At 39.3% G+C, this 9790-nt stretch overlaps 1 protein-coding gene across 3 annotated transcripts in view; it reads right to left on the bottom strand.

The window, feature by feature from the left end:
• BICRAL (BRD4 interacting chromatin remodeling complex associated protein like) overlaps positions 1-9633 on the bottom strand; it is a 44606-nt gene extending 34973 nt beyond the window's left edge. The window contains exon 1 of one of the 3 annotated variants that reach the window (XM_031059939.1): positions 9595-9633. The gene's annotated coding sequence lies outside the window, so the exon portion shown is untranslated. Of the gene's footprint in view, positions 1-427; positions 541-9594 lie in introns of those variants that run through there. The other 2 variants (XM_031059925.1, XM_014308639.2) reach the window with 2 other exon arrangements.
• Between the last annotated feature and the right edge of the window lie 157 nt (positions 9634-9790).

The following is a 9790-nucleotide window of genomic DNA, read 5'->3' as shown; positions in this document are numbered from 1 at the left end:
CCCGCGCCTTTATTTTAAGAAACAACTTTTTTTTTAAGTGCCCTCAGCAGCCACCACCACCATCCTCACAGAAAAAAAAAATTAATATATATAGTTCATTTCCATGTGAATCCACATCTGCCCAAACAACAGCCACCCACAAAATATCCCTCTTCTTCCTCCTCGTCTCCCCTCTCGCTCGCTCTCTCTCTAGATATATATTTATATACATAGCCCCAGAGCCAATAGCTCTCTGGGCTGAAACCTAATATCCTGGTTTTGGCAACTCCTGGTCGTTAATTTGCTCCTCTTTCTTTTCTGTCTGTCTGGAGATAGATTTCCCCCCTCTCTTTTCCCTCCCCGAAGGAAGGGAGGAAGGAGGTTGTGTGTTTTTTTTTTCCTTGAAATTTTTATCACAAAATTATAATACACTCAAAGGGAAACTCACCGTCATGAAAAAGCAGTGCCTTGTCAACGGGGTTTCTTCGCCATCACATCAGGGGCTGGCAGTGTAGGAGAGAGAGAGGGAGAGCGAGAGAGCGAGGGAGGGAGGGGGGAGAGGGCACGGCCGCGCAGCTCCGCCGGGACACAACGCCGCAGACCGGCGCCCGGGCACACGCACCGCCGCCCTGGCATGATGAGTCCCCAGCCCCGGCGCGATCCTCGCTCCGCGTTTAAAGCCAGGCCCTTTAAAAACTTCGGCTCCTTTTTTTTTGGGGGGGTGTGCGGGGGGTGTTTTTCAGAAACCCGTAGGTCTGGAGACCTAGCCTAGGCTGCTGGCTTTAGGTTAAAAGTTGGGGTTTGTTTGGGGTTACAGGGAAATAAAACAAAGTTTTTATCCTATTAAAATTAACGTTAACAATTTGGCTGATTTCCTTCATATTAAAGCTGTAAATCACTATAAGCTTGGTGGGTGGGCGGGGGTTCCCAGAAAAATAAATGCAAGTCCAGGGGGCTCCCCAGAAAAATAAATGCCAGGTCACCTTGAAAAATATATGATTTGATCCCCTGGCAAGCTATACTATTTTAAGTATTTTCAGATATGTTCTTATCAGCCTTCCTGGAAACAAATTACATGAACTTCAACTACTTTAAAAAGTTTTGGGTAACCTAAAAATGTTAATTTGAAGTCAAAGGTTATAGCACTGAGAGTTCCTTAATGCTATTCTACAGTTTACTTCAGCTAAAAGCATTAATAACTTTGTTCAAAGCTTTTTTGTTATAGAAAACTATTCCAATTTCCACCATTCACTTCATTCATTCATTGAAAACAATTTAATTCTAAAAAGTTAATTATTTTTGCAGATAATTCAGAGAAGTCTGGTCTATTAAAAAAACTATTTTGATTGAAAGCAGATTTTTAGCATGCAGATATATGTGTGGAAATGCTTTTGAAAGAACAACAAAAAATCTCTTTAAGACACTTTTTCTGCTAGTTATGGTAATTCCCAAGGACTTTACCATTTTATTCCTAAGTAACTTTGTTAAAACTCCTTAGAGACAAGGATTTGAAGACTTTATTTAGTAGCACATCCTTCTTTATTAGCTTCACACAGCTCAAAAAAACCTCACAATGCTTTAGATTTTTTGAGCAACTATATCAAAAATGGTTAACGGCAGTGTACTAAGTGGACCTTCTCAAAGAACTTGGCCAGATTGCTTATCTTAAAAAAAAAAAATCTCACCACCTCAGCATTGTTTTCCAATTAGAATCTGGTTATATTATTTTTTGAAATAATCAACCAATTCCAAACTTTTGCCAAAGCCAAGACTCGCCTACAAACCTTGTTTACATGCACACCCCCAGTAGAAAAGTGAGGGGAAGTTTCAGATCACTCCCAAAGTGGAAGGGTTGGGCCCAAGCAAACAAACCTTAGCACGAGTCCAGCAGATCCTTTGTGCAGCCCAGACCACACCTGCACGTGGCTGTGCCTTGGCCATCAGCCAGATTATTAACTGCACTTTTCATGAATGCAGCAAGGACCCCAACAGCCACAGTATGGACACAAACACCACATGCCAAAGAGCTCTGCAAGAGCTGTAAGCCTATACTCCTGACACCAGCATTAGAAAATCCAAAAGGCCAACACTTCAAGGTTCAGAACTTCAGTAAATGCTTCAAGGCCAACCTCTGCCCTGAATTCAAACCTGCTCAGCTTCACTGGCTTTGGAGAATATTGCCCAAGTGAGAACTTGTATGGAAGAACACCACCAGCATTCTCATTTGGTTAACAGGAAGGAACTTTGCTTCAGAGGTTACAAGGCTGAGCATCTGATCAGTATGTTGTTGTTATTATTACTCTCCCAGTCCTACAGAAACCACAAATAGGAAGCAAGCAATACAATTCAAAGAAGGAACTGGAGAAAGGAAGGCAAGTGATTTTGAATGGATTCTGTTACCATAAGAGACACAAGGAATCCTACATAAGTTTTCCATGATGGTACCATAACTTACTTTCCCTAAAGGATGTTTCAAGGCAGCATTGACAATAGCATTACTAAGCAGGTACAGTACAAAAAGGGAAGGAGAACTAACATCATCTATACAATGAAGCACCCTGCAGTAACTAGATTTCTCCATATCTACACACATGTGCTATATTTGTTCACAGGTAGAAATGGTTAGCAAAAAAAAAATCAAGGGTTGGATGTAACTTTATAGGTCCTATTGAAGTACGCATTTAATGTTACCTTCAATACTAAGAGGTCTGAATGCAGCCATCAGCTGTAATGTTACCACTTTCAGGTGTAGTACAGAATTTCTCGGACCATGTTTGTAAAGAACTACTGCTTTTTCCTGGCAGGTACTCAATGCTGTTTTAAGAGCATCACGTGGTGCTTCAGAACTGGGTGTCACTGCCCCAAGAGGTCGCCCCTCTTCTCACTGCCTTACTGCCTGAATATCCTTGTATTCAACATTCAGACCCTTGTATGTCAACATTCTTCTACCTCAAGGTCACCTGCTCAGAGCTGTCATCTTCAACCAGAGTCCTATGTACAATGCACAGTCGGTTGCTGCCTTTCTTTAGCTTTCACCATCACATTAATACATTTTCTTTCCCAATACATTTTCTTTCCTGTAGAAGCTTTATAAGGAGCAAGGGGAAATAAGCACGAGAAAGGAAAGACCAGTGACAAAAGGAAGAAGAGAAATCTCTGGAAGACTGAGAGACGTTGGTGTAAAAACAGCTACTGGGAATGTCATGTGCACTCATCACACAACAAACTACTTGGCTGTATTTTGACACCAGCTGTCAAACTGTGACCATGCTGTTTAACAAATACCACTCTCATAGGTGTGCAAAGACACCAAATGACATTTGGAGTGATCCAATACATTGCCCTGAAATGACAGACTGTGAAGAACTGAAAACTACGCTTAGATATTGAGAGGGAGAAAATAAGGAGGTACAAAACACCCTCATTCTTTCTGTCTTCAGGTTTCTCCTACATCAAGTCACTTTGCTGATATTCAGCCCATTTTTTCAGGTGTGCATCACATGCACTCCAATTCTTGTACAATCATAAATTAGTACCCCAAAAGAAGGTAAGGCAGCAATAGATTCATTATGAAGAATATAGGGACTAAACTAGTGCACTAAAGGAATTAATTCCACAGCCATCCCAAGGCTTTTGCATGAATAGATGGTTTGTAACCTCAACTCACTGCATCCTTTCAGAGATACATTGCATGGAAAAGAATGCCATTTGCTTCACTGCAGCCTTGCTTCCTCAGACTGAATCCTTCAACTCTGTTGATGACACTTCTTCCTCCCATGCTTTTTCTTTCCATTCATTAATGTGTTTCTTATGTCAGCTCATCTCCAGTCACACCTTTTACCTATCTACATAGGGCTTAATTAATTATTTAAATTTTAAAAAATAACTAAGCTTGAAGGCACAGCAACAAATAGGTCATCATTAAAGGGCACAGGCAATAGAGAGGTAGAGGTCACTTGAAAAGTAGGGCGCCCAAATACAGCGGCATGAAAGCAGACAAGGACTTTAACTTGGAATATAAATGTAACATACAACATGAAAAATTCAGTTCAATAGCCACCAAATTCTGAACAATTACCACCACTATTTTGATGACTCACCCATAAAAGTTACCTAAACATTACAATGTTCAGCTTGATACCATGCCTTCCTTACCCAAAACAGTACTTACAAAACCTGGGTCATAATTGCATGATGTAATTTATAAAGCTGCATGACTCCAGTATCAATCATCACACCAAAGGCAGGACTACTTAACCAAAGGTATCTTAAGGGGTGATTGGTAAGGACATAGGCAGTAAGAGGGGGTAATGAAGAGTGAACCTCAGAACAAGAGATTTCCACCAATACCAGAAGACAGACAGGTTTCTGTGACTGGAGATTGTGTGAAGGCCGACAGGGCTGGTCTAGGATGAATCTAAAAAGCAGATTTTGGAGAACTGTGCTTCTCTGAGATGGGGATCTGACATACAGCAGACCTGACATACAGCAGACAATTAAGTAAAGCCAAAGAAAACATGGTGACTGGAGGTTCCATTTAAACAAATTGCAATTCAAAATTATTACTGGAACAGATCAAGAATTACTATATCATTATCTAGGTTATTTAAATATAGTCTCATATTCTTCAGCTTAAAGTACCCTAAAAAGGAGAATTAAGTTTTAAAGATTAATAGCTCTCACTTCCAGGTTAGAATAATCTTAAGATATTCAGCCACTGAAATGTATAAGAAAAAAATAAAAATACCCTCATGTCTGGAGACAGAGCTTTATTACAGAAATAATGGAGAAGTAATCTTGTCCACCTAACACTGCCAAAACTGATGGAAGAATTTAAACTAAATTGATGGCAGAAATTGGGACAATGTTCTATCATATTCATAGTTAATTTGGCTAGCACAAATTAATGGGAAAAAAATCAGATAAGTAAGGATACAGAAATACAGATGAGTATATTAACCAATAGTTGGACACAAGGATTTAGGTGTTGGTTTGGGTTTTTTTTAAACATAGTACTAATTAAAAACAGCAGCCTGGCAATGAAACTAACAAGAGAAGCATTCCTGATACAACTGAGGTGTTGTGGATGTTGTTTAAAAAAAAAAAAAAAAAAAAAAAAAAAAAAAATTGGAGGAATTTAAGCAAAAAAGGAGGCCTAAAACATAATATGAGGTGTGATATAGGGATACAGAAATACAGTGGAATAGTAAATTATACCAAAGCCATTTGTGTTCTTGAAAGAAACACAGACCTGCTAGGCTACACTTGCATAAGGACAAGACAAAATGGACAAACAGAAGGGACATTATTAATAAAGCACCACCTAAGTCAGAACTTTTGAGACAGAATAGTTTTACTTGGACATTTCTGAGTTCCTGCTATGAAATCAACTGGGTAAGATTTGGATATGAATGAAGATTGCTGTAAAAGAAGTCTTTATATTATGACTAGAAAGGGTATCAATATGAATGGAATTTATTCTCAGATTTAGACTGGAGAACAAATGCTAATAATAGGAGGAGGAAGCCCTCATTCAAAATTATAGCTGACAGACTTTTTCCTAAGATGAATAAATGGCAAAAAGAATACAAGTATAGTTTTATCCACTAGGGAATATACTGCAGGAGAGCTAATAGGAAAACTTGGATATGACTTGAAGTTAATTTTATTTAAATCACTCAGAAAGATAAATGGAATATGTTTGCAAGTAAGAGTCATAATTCTAAAATAAAAAACTTTGATATGCTATTGAACCTAGGTGGTCCATTGAACTGGCTAGTCCAATAACATAGTTTTCTGAAATGCATTTAAAAAATAATTGTAAAAGTATCTGAAATGTAAAGCAAGGCAATGAAAAAAACTCTCAGAAACTCCATAACTAATAGAATAATTGCCTCAAAGGGAGAGTCCATAAAGCAGTAACTGTGGCTTACATACCCAGTCTCCAGAATTTACCTACAGTCAATTAGCAATTTAGGATTCTATATAGCAGTCAGCAGCTAGACCTGGACCAAACCTAAGTCATTTCCTGCTCTTGTGTTTAGCATATTTGGGCCTTGCTTTGTTAATCTGAAAGTACCTTTTGTCATAAAGTGCTATGCTTTGAAGCCTGTCCCTGGTTTTGAAGGATAACTCATTTTTGTAGTAATTAATCTGTTTCTCCACCTTTGGCATTGGAAACACCATGTTCTCAGAAGGGACCAGCTCAGACTAGTTTCAAAACAAGTGCACCTTGACTGGTTGGAATATAATTAGTATCTTAAGCATTCCCAAGGATTACATTCAGAGCTTTGGCATTACTCACAGCAATTAAGTTGCACCAAGTAAGTCTCATAGTTTTAGCTTTAACACTCAATAAGTGATTTTAAAAGGCATGTATTTTACATTGTCCTGGCTTTCCATATGGCCAGATATATATAAAGCACAACATTTTAGTGCAAAAAAAGCTTTTAAAAAAAATCAGTATGCCAAACATAAGGTTCAAAGAATTTCTTTTTTCCAAATGAACCGAGATACAGTAACTCAACATTCACTTTTAATGAAGCCCCATTGCACCGTGACAAATGCGCAGCCTACAGTATCTTAAATGAATCATAACATGGCTTACATCTTTAATGCCTGATCACAGAGCCAGAGGAGTTCAAAGAGCCCTTACTAAAACCATCAGTAGAAACGCTGATTGCACAAGCCACTGAAGTACTTACTTTGTAGCCAGAAGTAATTACGCTGCTCTGCTAATCTCTGCTGCAGAAACTCAATCCAGCAGACAGAGATCACATCTATCAGATAAGGGCTCCATGCAAGGCACAGAGGCTGCTGCTTTTCTTGAAAACACAGCATTTTTGTGTGTGTGATGGTGCAACATACATGCATAACACCCTTTGGAATAAAAATTGTCAGTGCTGGGAATACATACTGATGAGAAGGAATAACTCTACTTCCTTCCTTCCTCTGCTTACAAGACTGCAAATCTACATCTTGAGATCACGCCACATCTATGAGGTCCCTGACTTTTACAAGCACAGGAACCTCAGGTGTAAGAATCCATTATCATGAGGCTGAGCACACAGTTGCCTCTGTGGACCTCCCTTTTATTCCCCACTCTTCTTAAAATAATGATGGAACGAGACAGGATCTTGAACCTTCAGCTGAACTACACAATACATCTCACTTAAAAGGCTATGAGGTAATGCTGCTGAGCTATAGCAAATCAGTAGGAAATATTTCAGGCAGATAGCATTCATGACTGATAACCATGGGACACAGACTTAAACCTGGAAGCACGCACGGAGCTCATGTTTCCAGAGTTTCACAGCACTAGATCAAAGTAAACAAGAGCAACCTGCACCTTCACATAAAATAAATGACACTGTAGAGTTCAAACAATGGCACAAGGTCTTACTGAAATGACTGATATCTACTTTCAAACCAGAAAGGAACAAAAGCACAAGCAAGAGGGAAAAAATAGGAAAAATAAAACACAGAGAATTATGTACCTTACTTTTTCTCATATCCTCAAACAGCCAAACTACTTGTTACAGCTTACCCAAGTGACTCCAAGCCTGAGCTAGAAAGCTTACATTTTATTCAGGTGGTTACTGTCTGGCACACGCAGCAGCCTCAAAACATAGAAGTTGCTGCCAGCAAAGTCAGGAGGAAAATTGTCAGTCTTTGTATGACCACCAAAAAAAAAAAAAATGCACATGCCAATATAAATTCTACAAAACCTCAAATTGTAAGTGTGGAAAGTAATTTTGGAACATCGGGATGAAACAGTTGGAAGAATTTTACAGCTCCCTTTTGAATTTTTCATTATGGTCATACATTTTACCTTCTTGTCTCTGGGTATACTTGTGCTTTTGACCAAAATAACAATTGTGCACATTAGCAAGGTAAAAAGTTTCCAGTCTCTCCCAGAAGCTCCTATTCACAAGGGTATTTGGTCCTCATTAATTCAGACCTCCAATCACCTATAGAAAAAACAATTCAGAATACCTAGCATCCTAAGTGCCCAGATACAATAAGGAGTAATTAGTAATTATAGTACAGCACAAAATACTTAACATTATTCTGTGCTGTGCACACTAACATTTGCTTGCAATCCTTCCAACATGAAGTTCTTTTACCCAGTGCAGTTCATCTACTGGCTCACATCTCCATTAACAATAACAAAGCCATACTCCAGGAATATTTGTGCACATGAAAAACCGCAAAAACCTTTTTCTGTCAATATCCTCATGTACAGGATAAGCACTTCCATCACTGTGACCACCTGTATTAGCTAGACTCATGGGAGCATAAGGCAAACAGAGCCTCCTAGCTGAAATGAAACTTCCACATCTTTCTACAACATGGAAATAAGGACTTTTTTTCTTATGGAAAATTAATTGCACCATATTCCCACCTAATGGAACATTGCTGCAATAACTACAGGAGTGGATTTGACTATTTATTGGGAAAAAATACCTAATGATACTACTAAATGTATCATTTAAACACATTGCTAGGAAAAACTATCAAGTGAGACTATTTCAATACCCTTCCTTTTTCATGTCTGAGCACAGTCCCATTCTACAGCATAAGAGGTTTTATTTTTTTTAAGATTCAATCTAATTCTTCAGAACCAAAATTCTGGACACTGCAGTAGTGCAACAGATGTAATGCTGCATTAAGAGCTGTAATGCATCAAACACTCCACCTATCCCACTGTCCATCCAACCTACTCTAAAGCGCTACTGTTACATAAGGATCCCTGGCAATCCCCTCAGTTTATATGCTAACACTGTTAAGGAAAAAAAATATTCTCTATTTTAGTGTGAGTCTCTCGCAAGGATTAAAGGCATTTCACTGCCTTTCCTCTGTCATCCAAACTGGACTGACATTATTGCATATAAGGTTCAGGTACTCTGTACATTCTAACAGCATTATATCATTTCTAACACAGAAATTAAACCACATTCTCAGGAAACAGAAAACAACAGCTACTTTGAAGCTAAAGGTACTTTTAAATGCTAACCTTAAGGGACATAAGGAACAACCTATACTTCCAAACAGGAACATAAGGTAAAAAACTCATGCTATTGCCAAACAGAAGACAGAAAAATCAGATTATCTACTTTGGGTTTACCACCTTTTTGTTTCAATGGACAGTCTTAGGTCCTGTGTCAATTTGTTACAAGTAACTTCAAAATGACAAGGGGAAGGAGATGGTATTTGTAGAAATAGACAGGAGTTAGATTTGTTTCCATGTTACTAGAAGAGTGCTTAGTGTTAACTTTCTTTGCACAAATTAAAATCCAAATAATAGGAAAAAAATCTCGAATACAGCAAAACAATGGTCACTTTTTTACTTTGCAGACAGTGTACTTAATTTCTGGTTCCTGCTGCAAATTTACTTTAATACACATCTCCTAATTATAAAAGCCTTCCTTCCCATGTTTCCATATAGGCCTGTGTGGATTGCTCATACAGCCCTCCCGCAGGGGCACAGTAATCCACTGGCACTGCTCCCACTTTTCCCTCAAGAACCGAACTCTCTTCTGGAACAAAACACTCCAGAAACCAAATAAGCAGCGAGGAAGAAATCGATCCACCTGGCAGCACCTTTGCAGTTACCTGCAAGGCTCAGCAGCCTTTTCCTCGGCCAGTTCACTGGGGAGAGGGAGGCAGCAGGGAAGGTTTATTAGAGCACGGAGCCTCCCGAAGGCGCCGGCCGTGTGAGGCTGCCGGGGGACCCCACCCGGGCACGGGGCCGCGACCGCCCGGCGCCTCCGGAGCACGGGGCAGCGCGGGGCGCCTCGGGGCGGCCCCG

The sequence above is a fragment of the Geospiza fortis genome, unplaced genomic scaffold (assembly GCF_000277835.1).
Source record: "Geospiza fortis unplaced genomic scaffold, GeoFor_1.0 scaffold41, whole genome shotgun sequence".
NCBI classification, from domain to species: Eukaryota; Metazoa; Chordata; class Aves; order Passeriformes; family Thraupidae; genus Geospiza; species Geospiza fortis.
The sequence above is the reverse complement of the archived record's forward strand: the minus strand, read 5'-3'. Positions and strand labels throughout refer to the sequence as shown.